The sequence below is a fragment of the Protopterus annectens genome, chromosome 6.part0 (assembly GCF_019279795.1).
Source record: "Protopterus annectens isolate FY-2018-M chromosome 6.part0, PAN1.0, whole genome shotgun sequence".
Lineage (NCBI taxonomy): Eukaryota > Metazoa > Chordata > Ceratodontiformes > Protopteridae > Protopterus > Protopterus annectens.
Window position 1 is genome coordinate 1,724,174,783 of NC_056737.1, and position 13,287 is coordinate 1,724,188,069.

The window sequence follows — 13,287 nt, forward strand, 5'->3', positions numbered from 1 at the left end:
ACTGCACTGTTCTAACTTGTTGATACTTGTGAACCTCTGCTTTCCTTAAAAAAAAAAAAAAAAAATCTTGCTTTTTTCCCCACTTTTCTGAGATTTAAAAAAGTTCAGTTACAGATTTGCTGTTCTGAATTGTTTGTAAGTTTCTTGGAGGCCATTGTTTGCTTGGGCTAAAGGGAAGTCTCTGTGTTCATCAGTGGCAGTGATAAACATTGAGCAGCCTGCCTGCCCCTGTGGGAGTGGTTACTGCCTTGAAACTGTAGTTTTATTGGCCATTTTGGGTCAATTCCTAACTCCTTGATCTCCCTCTCTTAAAACCCTCTTTTGCGCATAGCGCAACATTGGGCAGCGCCGCCTAATTGGGTTTAAACTATTCCTGGCTCCACGAAGTCTGCTCTTCACTTTTTCCCTTAGAACTGCTCTATCTCTCAAAGTAAACACCATATTCTCATTCTAAGGCCCCTCACTGGTCCAAATAAGTAATTTTACAAGTTAGCACTAATAAACCATAAGCACTACTTACTCTTATACTCTCTACGATTACCTTGTCAACTATTGGTCCATTTTAATTCAGTTCCCTATATTACTCTAGCATGTCCAAAGGTCAGTTAATAGTTTCCTCTCCAGTCCAGCTGGTGAATCTGGGAATTTTGAGGCAATGTTACAACTGTCTCATGTACACAGACAACCCTCTCCTCCTCCAAACAGGTTTGAATATATGTGAGAGATGCAACCATATTGCCAAACTGGAGGCTGAGTTCTCTCATCTCAAAACTGGTGTAACCAGACAGGAGGAGAAGGTAACCTCACACAACACAATTCCAGTATCACATAGTCCCACCACAACAGCGAACCAAACACATAAAAACACAAAAATATACTCGGAGGCTCTAAATAAAAATCTACCTAAGCAACAGAGACCTCCAAAGCAGACATCCAAGCAAATGCTACCCTAAAACAAAACATGTACAACACATAGCACACAAAGTCAGTGTGCCAAGCAGTCACAGCCCTTAAGGCTGAATAACACACCTGATACTCTTGTAATAGGTGACTCTATTGTCAGACACACTGACGTCCCGCTCACCAGGCTGAATAAAGAGAAGGTCACAGTGAGCTGCCTGTCGGGCGCTAGGATCTGCCACATAACGCAAGCACTCAGATCACTCCAAAGCAAATACAAATATGACTCAGTCATTGTACATGCTGGCGTGAATGACCTGAGACATACCTCCCTCGACTACATGAAAAGAGACATAGAGGAGCTCTCTGATCATGTAGCCCAGGCCGGTATGACCCTGACCTTGAGCAGCATCTTACCCTCACCTAGAATGATGCCACAGTATAAAGACAAAATGATTGATTTTAACAATTGGCTAAAATTTTGGTGTTATTCAAAGGGGATCCAGTGTCTGTCAGCCTGGGATGACATGCTCGACAAGCCATGCTGCTTCGCTAGGGACGGCTTGCACCTGTCACCCTGGGCTTTGGATATTGGCAAAGGCTCTTGCCACCCCATAGTGCCTTTTTTAGGCAAGGCTCAAAAGTCAAACCCACCTCCATAGACAGCACAAGGAACAAGAAACTAAGGGTAATGCTGCTAAACGCCAGAAGTCTCAACCTCAAGATGCATGCACTCGAAGCTCTCCTCAGTATGGAGAACATCGATATCTGTGCAGTGACAGAAACCTGGTTCAAGGCTCCAGAGAGCATCCCAGCACTACCAGGTTATACCTCATATCATGCTTTTCGGCCCCAAAACCCGGACCGAACCACAAAAGGAGGGGGAGTTTCCATATTTATCAAGGATATCCACACCTCCAGGTTAGTGGCATTGCACGAAGTATCAGAGACCATCCATGTGCAACTGACAGTGGGCAAGACTGCTTTTCAGTTTATAGCATCCTACAGACCACCCTCTCAAAGTCAGGAATCCCACTCGGCTTTCCTGAAAACATTGTAGAACATGAAGATCTCTCCGAACACCATTATATTGGGTGACTTCAACTACCCAAACATAGACTGGGAGCATTACACAAGCCCCAGCACTTTAGCCCAAAGGTTCCTGGAATTTATAAACTCAAATGCTATGGAACAACTAGTCACCACTCCCACAAGAGGGGAAAACATACTAGACCTGATCATTACCAACATGGGGACTCTATGCTCCATACCAGAAGTATATCTCTCATTCGTAAGCTCAGACCATAAATTAATTTCACTGGATATCCACATCCCGACCCCACCCCCATCCCAGAAAACCACAGTGAAAAACTTCTCAAAAGTGAACTTCACACTTCTCAAAACTGAAGTGGAATCCTTCAAGGCCCGAGAGCCAGTGGAAACTATGGCCCAAACTGCAGAATCCTATATAAACGCATTCTACGGACATCTCCAGGAATGCATGGATCATGCTATCCCAAACAAAATCAAGACCCAATCATCCAAAGGCAGGCATCCAGTCTGGTGGATCCCAGCCATAAATAAACTGTACAACAGAAGGAGGAAGCTACTACATGATAGAGCAAAATCCCTAAAAGGGAAGGCATCTCTGATCAGTACTAGCAAAAAATTACGATCCCTCATAAAATCCTCCAAGGCCAGCTTCGAGAGAAAAATTGCACAGGATACTAAAGACAATCATAAGGCTTTTTTTCAGTTATGTTAGGAACCTGAGATGCAACTCTCAGACTTGTTCTGAGTTGATTCAATACGACAAAAAATACACTGAACCCACAGACATCGCCAATATCCTGGCAGACAGGTTCAGTGCAAACTTCTCCACCCCCCCCAAAAGAGCAAGTATCTATCCCAGCAGAGTGCAGCCTCCCAAACATCTCTGATGCTCAGGTGAAGGCTGCCCTCTCCAAAGCAAAAAACACTGCTTCCATGGGACCAGATGGCATCCCGGGTTGTGTCCTACATGAATTCCAAGAAGAACTAATCACTCCAGTAAAACTGCTGTACAATCTCAGCCTCACTAGAGGATATGTGCCCAAAGAATGGTGAGCAGCAACAGTGGTCCCACTCCACAAAGGTGGTGCCTCTGTGGACCCTGGAAACTATCGCCCCATAAGCCTGACTAGCCTAGTCTGCAAGGCTATGGAGAGGATCATCATGGAACTCATAAACAAAGACATTGGGGACTTACAGACACTAGATCCTACCGAATTTGGCTTTGTCAAGGGCAGATCCTGCCTTTTGAACCTGGTTGACTTCTTTGAAACAGTCACCAAGGCCATAGATGAAGGGAAGATAGTCCAACAGCCTATCTGGACCTCGTAAAGGCATTTGACACAATACCCCACTCGGGCATCTTAGATAAGCTATCCAGCCTAAATATAAACCCCTATGTCACAAGATGGGTCGCAAACTGGCTCAAAGACAGAACCCACAGAGTCAGAGTTGCTGGGGCCATGTCAGACTCGAAACCAGTCACAAGTGGCATCCCACAAGGTTCTGTCCTGGGACCTCTTTTGTTCGGTATTTACTTTTCTGAGGTACAGGCCAACGTGGGAGGACTATGGCTCAACAAGTTCGCAGATGACTGCAAACTGGGTGCCATAATCGACTCTCCAGCTGACACAAACATCCTTCAAAAAGTTCTCGCAGAGACGGATAACTGGTGCCAGAGCCATGGTCTAAAGCTAAATGCCAAAAAGTGTATAGTCATACCCTTTGGCAAAAACAATGTGCCCACAAATTACCACATAGGTGGTAACCCATTAAGTACAGAGAAAGTAATTAGGGATTGGGGACCCAAGTTGATAGCAATCTCTCCTTTGACAACCACATTGCCAAAGTGGTTAGAAAGACCTTCTACATAGCCCATCTCATCATGAATGGATTCACATCTAGATCAAGAGAGGTAATCGTGCCCCTTTATTCATCCCTCATCAGGCCCATCATAGAATACAATGCCTCCTTTGGCATGTACCTTACCCGACACCTGCAGCAATTAGAAAGACCCCAAAAGTACCTCACCAGGAGGATCAAGGGACTCAAACAGATGCCATATGCTGCTCGGTTAAAAAAACTCCAGCTCTACTCAGTTGTATACCGCCTACTTCGAGGCGATCTATGCCTGACATATAAAGCTATGTCCAACCCAGAATTAATGGACATGCTCCACCTCAGTAAATCTAAATCCCTTAGAGCCACGTGCTTGAGGGACTTGAACCTCAGCATAGAAATAAATAGAACATGCTGGAGGGACAGATTCATAACCCAGAGGCTCCCTTCGCTCTGGAATAGAATTCCAATTCATGTTAGGCAGAGCACCTCACTGACTCTCTTCAAGAAGAATCTTGATGAGTGGATGGGGGATCGTAGGTTTGTCCCAGGGATTACTTCCGTGTCACTATTAGACAGAGGAACAATAAACTAAACTTTAAAAAGGGCACAGTATACTCAAATCAAGGGGTGGCGTAAGCCAAACACAATCGGGCTAGGCTTATAAATGCCCCAGGGCAGATAGCCTAGTATGAACCTATGAACCTAAGAGGTGTGACTTAAGTGACTTTTTGAAAAGTGAGACAGATGGTGCTGAGGACATATTTTGGGGGAGGTTATTCCATTCCCTAGCAACGGTCTGAGAGAAAAGAGTTTTTCCTGCAATATTGTTGGCTTTGGATATACAGAGATGGGCTTTGTTGGATGAGAGTAGGGGATGATTTGCTGAATATTAATTTAGTAGTTGGTTTAGGGCTGGGGTTTTGTATGCGTTCCTTATTATGTTAAAGGTGAGCATTGCCATGCTCACAGCTTTAATAACCAAATGCATGGAGGCAGAAGAAGTAATGAGTGTTGTGCTCAGTGTACAGTACTTACTTATGTAACTACAACATGTAGAAGTGTGCTTCAGCATGGAGAAATCCTGCAGGTTACTGTAGCCACATATGTGCTCCAGCATGCATTTTAGGTAATGTTTACTAGACACTGTGAAGGACGCTGTGGTACTTGCACATCGCTTATAAAGGCACTGCACATTGGGCACTGCATTTTTACTGCCACTGACATGCCCTCTAGCCAGCCTGCTGCTGATGCATACTGCCTGCTGTCTCATGTTCCCTTGGGGACCATGGACATTGTTTTCACCCTGTGCATTTGGTTATTGAAGTTGTGGGCATGGCAATGCATTCTTCTCTTTGCACACAGGGAATTTGCAAACAGCCATATTTCTCTGCAGCTAAATGTCACTTCATCCATGTGTCCCCAACCAAATGTACCACAGAGAAATGTGTCGCTGCCTAGGCACCTAAACCCGAAAAATTTCTGTCTGACTCGTAAGAGACAGAGCTGTGGTCTCTTTTCAAGTTTTAATATGCAGTTAAAAGCAGAATACTAGTAAAACACAGTGTAAAGAAAACAAATCACAGTATACACAATAGAAAAAGACAATAAAGTAATACAAAGTACAACAAATAAAAAGCAAACTAACCTTTTCCTCACAGCAAACTGTAGCAGAGTCTGGATAAGCCTTTCCAGTAAAGTAAATAAATGGGAGTTAAGTATAAGGAAGTAAGAGAAAAGTAGAAGAGAAGCAAGAAAATTAATTTGTTCTGGAAACAGATTGTGAATTAAAGCATCTAGAGTGAAGAGAGATTGTACATTATTTGTAATATTTTCTTAAGGAAAACAGAATATGATTAAAGGAGACTGAGTTGGGAGTCAGGTAGGGTGGTTGCAAGAGCAGGAAGGACTATTAGCAAGATAGTTTTTTAGTTCTTTTTTGAAGAGCGAGGTAGATTTGATAGCACATATGTTACAGGGGAGTTTGTTCCAAATATGGGATATTCAGCATTTATAGAGCAATTTGCCTATTGATTTGTTTGGCTTGTCAGTGTTCAGTTGTAATTGTTCTGAGCTATGAAGAGGATGTTCTGATACATGGAGGGATATAAAAGTGGTCAGAGATGGACAGATTCTGGGTTTGTTAATTAGTAAATGGGCCATTTTTAGCATAGATAGCTGGAGAAGTTGAGGGAACTCAAACCAGTGCAGTTGTTTAAGAGCAAGGCAGTGGTGAGTTTTGTAAGGGAGGTTACAGGCAAATCTAGCAATTTTGTTGTAAATTTGCTCAAATTTGGCTGTAAGGTTGGTTTGGAGGTGGGTAAATATAGGGGAAGAGTAGAGTAGGCAGGGGAAGAGGTAGGCTTAGGCAAGAGAAGCCCTAATGGCACTGGATAGATATTTATTGTTTCTATATAGTAGACCCATTTTTTGATTATTTTTTAATGCAATGCTAGATGTGAAGGTTGAATTTTAGTTGACTGTCTATTGTAATACCTAGGAGTTTGGTATGACAGTCAGCATGTATGATAGTGTTGTCCATGGAAGACATACAGAAGGAGGCACTAGGCTTGGACATGGATTTAGGAAGAAAAATAAATAATTTAGTTTTTTTTGGATTAAGGATGAGTTGGTTGTTTATCAGCCAATTTTCAATGGTGTTGAAAGAATTCTGAGTGTAGGTGAAGAGGTCAGTAAAGTTATTAGAGGAGGTAACAGAGTAGAATTGTCTGCATACTGAATCAGTGATGAAGTGCAGCAGGCTGAGTTGAGATTGTTTGTAAAGATGTTAAAGAGTAGAGGCCCTAAGATGGATCCTTGAGGGACCCTGGTTTGGACAGATAGGAAAGGAGATTGGCCATCTAACTAACTGTAGCCTGTTGCTTAGCTAGAGATCCAGAGAATAGTGGAGGAGGAGAGGTTTAGAGCAGATAGTTTAGATAGGAGCTTAGGCTGGGAGACAGTGTCAAATGCCTTGGAAAGGTCAAGGAAGAGACATGACACCAGTTTATTGCTGTCAATAGCCTCAGCGATAGACTGGGTGAAGGAAAGAAGGGCTGTGGGGGTGCTGTGATGAAGCCTGAAGCCATGTTGAGAGGGGGTCAAAAGCTTCTCTTGAAGTAGGCATTTGAGAAGTTGCTTATGAATGCATTTTTCTAGGATTTTTGAGAGGGGGAGAGGATGGTTATGAGTTGAAAGTTGGAGGGGTCTGTGGAGTTACCTCCTTTGTGAAGGATTTCCAGATGTTGCGGAGAGTGAATTCTTTGATAGAACAGTTAATAAGGATGGACATGGGGGTAAGCAATAGTATTAGCTGCAAGTTTGAGAAATTCTGGTGGTAGGTTGTCAGAAGAGGGGGAAGCAAGGTTTGAGTTTCAATAAGAGGGATTTTATATAGGCAGTGGAAATGGGTTTTAGGGAGAAGGCAGTGAGTAGGCAGGTGCTGGGGTGGTGGGGGTTTTGTTTGGTTTCGGCTGGGGGGGTCAGTTTATGGATGGATTCTATCAAGTAACTGCTAAGTGAAGTGGCAGTTTCAAGTGGTTTCTTATTGGGGAAAAGGTTTGGAGTAGTGGTCTTCCCTGGGTGAAGAAGCTTGTTTATGGTGTGCCAGAATTTTTTGAGTTTGAGTGGTGTGTAGGCTGGGCTTCCTGATAGAATTTTTTCTTGTCTTGAATTCTGCATTTTTTGTGAGGTTTCTTAGTTCTTTGAATTTAAGGAGGACAGAGGAGGATTTTGACTTTAACCATTGCTTCCAAGTACTGTCTCTAAGTTTCATTATGGAGAGGTGTTTTGGTGAACCAGGGAGCAGGGGTTGTTCTGACTCTAATTTTCCTAACAGGTGCTAGGGAGTTCAGTATGTTAAACAAAGTATTGTTGAACTCAACAACAGCATAATTTAGTGGAAGGTTATAGTGGTATGACCAATTAACTAGAGAGAGTTGGTTGTTAAAGGTTTCCTCATTAAAGCAGGTAGATTGCGGCATTTACTATAGAGTAGGGTCTTGGTAGTGTGGGAGGGCAGTCTTTGAATGAAGATGGGGGGTGGCCACTTAATGAGTCGGGTATAGTAGTGGGATTGTGGTGGTGGTTAGGGTTGGATGTTAGAAGCCAATCTAGGGTTGAGGAGGTGTTTTTGTTAATATGGGTAGGGGTTGTGATAAGTTGACTGAAGATGTAAAGGTTGATGCTAAGAATAGGAGAATTAGGTGACAGTTTATTCCAACCAATATTGATGTCTCCCAATATGATTATCTCATAGGGAAAATGTTGGGAGATCCAGGATAGAATGGATTCTAGAATAGGTATATTATTGCTGGGAGGAATATATATGGCAGCAATAGCAGTTTTTTTGTGTAAGTTATCGTGACAGTTGAGAATGATAAGCTCGGCTCAATGAAAGTCAGGGAGGGGGAAGGAGGTCGTGAGAGATTAAGTAGCACTGAGTACATGATAGCAACACCTCCCCCTTTTTTGAAGGGTCTTTCATGATGGAAGATGTTATAACTGGGAAGGGGGTGGATTTCAGAATTTAGAATATGAGGATTGAGCCAAGTTTCAGACAGTCCTAGGATGTGAGGAGAATGATGGGCTATCCAAGCGTGTACCTCCGAAAGTTTACTGGTTAGACTTTGAAGGTTGATAGAGTAGATAGAGATGTGTTTTGTTAGAGAGGAGGGGTGTTGATTTATAATAGGTGAGTTAGTAGCAGCGGGGGTATTGATAGATGATGGGCCAGGATTGGGGTGGATGTCACCACCTAGCAAGTGGGTTAAAAAAAGATTAGGTTTAGTGAAATATAAGTAGTGATTAGAGGTTTTTAACTTATATTTGGGGGTAGACTGAGTATGGCTGAAATGTTTATTTGTAGAGCTGAGTGTAGTAGGAGTTATAGAGTGAGGGGGAGATAAGGAAAGGCAGAGTAGTATTGTACGGTGGAGTATTGTGTGAAAGAGTAGAATAGGTTAGTGTGATAAGAAGATAAGACTGAGAGGATAAAGAGAAAGAAGGTACGATGAAGTTAGCTAACATGTTATGTAATGGTTTGGGTGAGACAGGTAGATGAAAGACTGCAGTGAATAAAAAGAAGTTGGAGAGGGTATTCAGGTAGATAGTGGGAATTCAGGGTAGGTGGGAATGGATGTAGGGTAGGGGACCGCAGAGAGCCTGAGCAGGCTGGCCCAAGTCTGTTAGTGTGCTGGGAAAAAGAAAAACACACACAAAAAACAATCAGGTAAGTGTATAGAAGATGGTAGTGAGGAAGATGGAGAACTGGTCCATGAAAGATTAAATTATAGGAGGCAGAGGAAAAGATAATTCTGGAAAAAAACTAAAGGGTGGTAGTATAGAAAATAGAGACTGCTGGGAGCTGGAGTATTAATGTGTATATTGCAGTTAAAGGCTTTATAGTTTATAATGAAGTAATAGTGACTGATAATAAGGGGTTGTAAGTTGGAGTGAAAAAGGAAAGTGGGTGAGTGTAAAAACAGTAGCAGGAGAGGTACAGGCGAGAGAAAGGAAATCTAAGACTACCAGAGTAGATAGAGGTAGGCGAATAGTACAGGGAGAGATCAGAGGTGTTAGGCAGACAGAAGGAGGAGTCAGTAACCTGAGCAGGGTTGTCTCAAAGGATGCAGGGTACTTGGCTAAAAATAAGATGTGGGAGAAGGGCTAAAGCATGGACAGGTGATGTACGGAGAGCCATTACAATAAAGCAGAAATATAAAGCTGTTACAGGTTATCGAGGTGCATATACATTAAAGTGAGAAAAAGTCCTTGGGAGATGTCTGAGTGCAAGATATCAGGGAAGTCGAGCACCAAGGTGTAGGTTTCACTCTTGTGACACAGGTAGGGCAGCGGCTTAATAGAGGGGTGAGAAGTTGGAAGTAGTACATAAATAAAAAAGAAAAATAGGAGAGGGAGTGATTAGCAGGGAAGGAGATGAAAAAAGTATCAGGCAAAGGCAGGAACAGTAGACTGTGCAGAACAGAATACAGAGGGGTAGGAGAGTAGAGGCAGCAGTATTAAGAGTAAAGTTGTAGTATATAAGGAATAAGAAAGAAAGCAGAAATACACACAGTTGGGTTACTAACACAGTCTTATACTGAGCATTTGTTCACTGAAGACATTAGTAACGTTAATATTTCCAAATATGAGCAATAATTAAAAGCAGAAAAAAAAAAATCAAACACAAACAAGATTATTAACCATGCAATGCATATATCCCTGCTGCTGTGCATGGGAAAAAAGGTTCTCCTAGGTAGCAGTAATATGGGGGAATAGACGTAGGCTAACACTCTAGTGGGAAGTGTACAGAGTTACTCAAAGTTAGCTAATTAATAGCACACTGGCAGAAATGTATGGTAAACAGCAAGCAAAAAGAGGAGGCAGGTACCAACTAGGGAGGATTAGGCAGTTCACCCAAAATCCACAGGTAATAGGCAGGCAGCAGGAGGGTTATATGCCACACTATAATATGGTGGGTAACTCAGCTATAGCAGTTACTACCCAAAAAGATGAAAAAAAAATATTCACCACAGAAGCCGGAGGTTTAGTCTGAATGTGCATAGAGATAATGACCACAATTGTACACTTTGCATTGTGGTTGCAGGACAACTAATAGAGCTTACAAAAATATTAGCATACATAAGGAGCATTTAAAAATTAAACAAACTAAATGCGTACATATAAGACACAATTGCTTAGTGCCATTCAGTTCAGCTGGAAGAGTGACTATAACAGGTAACTATAATTCGCAGTCAGGTTACAAGAGTCTGTGCAGTCACCAGTAATTCTCTACAGTACCACATTTATCATATAAAATAGCAATTCGCTGTAATCACCACAATGGTAGATGACCACTGAGAAAAGGTTCGGCTGTTACTATGTAACATATACAGAGTGTGTAATACACCAAAGATACAAAGTGCAGTACACAAAAGTATTTAAAGCACCTTTTTGATAAAATGAGAACTGGTTGTCTATCTAACAAAAAGTTCCACTTTCCTGAGCAGAGCAAAAGACACTTATGTTCTGTCCTGAAAGGTGTTGAAGAAACGTGGTGTGCTAGGTTAGTCTACCCTTGGGACTAACAAGTGGAGTGGCGGCAGTACATCACCAGAAAAGAAAAAAAAACACAGAAGCTGCAGATAGTGGTATGCAGGGGAAAAGAGAAAGGCACCAAATTCAGGATTGGCATTTTAAATGGTGCAAGGGATTATGGGAGAGAGAAAAGTGAATAGATCCAGTGATGCGGGAAAGGTACGAGAATAGACCATAGATGGGAAGGCAAGAAGGTAAAAATGTGAGAGAGAAGGCAGGGAGGCTGGTCCAGGTCTGTTAGTGTGCTGGGAGAAAGAAAAACACAAACAAAATCTATCAGAGTCTACTAGTAATTGCTGTTTTTGTTGTGTTCTCTATTTATCTGTTATCATCCTTGTTTTATTTTTTTTTTCTTTGTTGTTTTGTTATTCTCAGTTTATTAACCAAATTAACACAGCAAGCTTCTTCTCAGACCAGGCAAAGTCAAGTTACACATCTGACCAATCCAAAAAAAGAGGAGACCAAAAATAAAACTGCAAACTGACTTTAAAAAATAATAAAAAAATGACAAAAGTCAGAGCTCTCATCCTAACAATTTCTTACTTGGATAAAAGCCATCTTCAGACTTAAATACTGCATTCATTTAACCATCATTCTTCTTCTTCTTCTTCTTTCGGCTTTTTCCCGGTTAGGGGTCGCCACAGCGGATCACCTTGTCCGCACATTGAATGGCAGTGGAGTTTTACGGTGTCGAGTTGCCAGCCTTCCACAGAAGGGACACTCACACGCACACCTAGGGCCAATTTAGAGTGTCCAATCCACCTGCAGCATGTCTTTGGGATGTACCACAGGGAGGACATGCAGACTCCGCACAGAAGGCACCCCAGCCAAGGATCGAACCGGAGAACCTCTTGCTGTGAGGTGGCAATGCTAACCACTGCACCACCGTGGCCACCCGACATTCATTTAACCATCATTAAATAACAATATTATTTCTCACATGACTAATCATATGACTCCACATGTCTCTTTTACTTTGTTTTCAAAACAAATGTGTAATTGATACTTGTGTTTAATCCTTTGACCCCACATGTGTTCAGTGACACTTACCACTTATTATATTCTTTATAATTTAAATCATCTCTACTACCATCCTTTTCCATACTAAATGCACAATCCAGTGCACTGAATATATTTTTTAAACTCCCAAATTGTTTAAAATGCTTGTATATTGCATTTAACATGTCCTTACGTTAGTTGCATGCAAATGTTCATATATACAGTTTGTTTAAATTTCTACTGTTTTCCTGTAATAAAAACATTTATGCACTTAGACTCACAATTAATTCTGCCTAGCGGCCCATATGTTCTCATCATATTGGCATAGTAAATACTGTGACCATACAAAATATACCTGCATGCTTTGCATCCTAAACATTTATATGTGCTTGCCATTACATGTTGCAATGTTTTTTTCTTTCTCTCTTTTCAGAGCTCTCTAATATGTCTTTAGTATACATTTCCCTCTGATTAGCAAAGTGTGGCTGTGGTCCTACTTAACAGAAAATCTTCTGATTCCTACTAAAAAGTGTCCAGTTTTCTTCAATGATATGTTTAACAGCCCTAGTTTCTGTATTATAAACTGAAATTATACCGGTCTCCCAATCTTTCCTTACTTTATTTATTTTGAAATTGTGACTAGTTGTCACAAAAACATTTTCTGGAATCCTCCATTATTACACATGTTGTTTAATTATAGAAAATAATGCCATCTCTTTGTCTTCTTCAGTAGTTCAGTTATTAACTCTATATTCCATGCTCTTAAATACATTGTTTTTAATGTGGTGGATGTATATTGCCATCATGCAATAATGAATTGCCTCTTGCTTCTTTAAAACTCACAGTCATAATCAACCTTTTACTCTCATTGTTTATGTGTATCATCATATCAAAAATAAAAAAAAGATTTGCTTTTTTATCAAAAACATATTTGAAATCCCAAAATTTCACTGAAAACGTGTTATATAAATGCTTTGAGTGCTAATACGTATTCCTCCATAATAAAAAAATCATCAATAAAGTGAGCATAAAAAGATGTCTTTCCCTTATACTTGCTAGAATAAACAAACTCATTTTCTCAATGTCACATCACCAAGTTTGTATAATTAAGAGCCCTAATCTTGCTCCCATGGCAACACATATTATGGGAAAGTACAAACTACCTTCAAAAACAAAATAACCATGTCTTAACAAGCAGTCTATACACTCACCAGTAAATCTTGTCATTCTGTATATTCATTGTTATTCATGAATTTGTTACTGACCCACTCAACACCTACTTCATGGGGTATAGCCATATAGAGTGATTTCACATCCATTATTACGAGTAATTCTGACTCTTGAATAATTATCCTTTCAAGTAACTTTTTACAATGAAAAGAGTCCCTGATAAATGAGTGC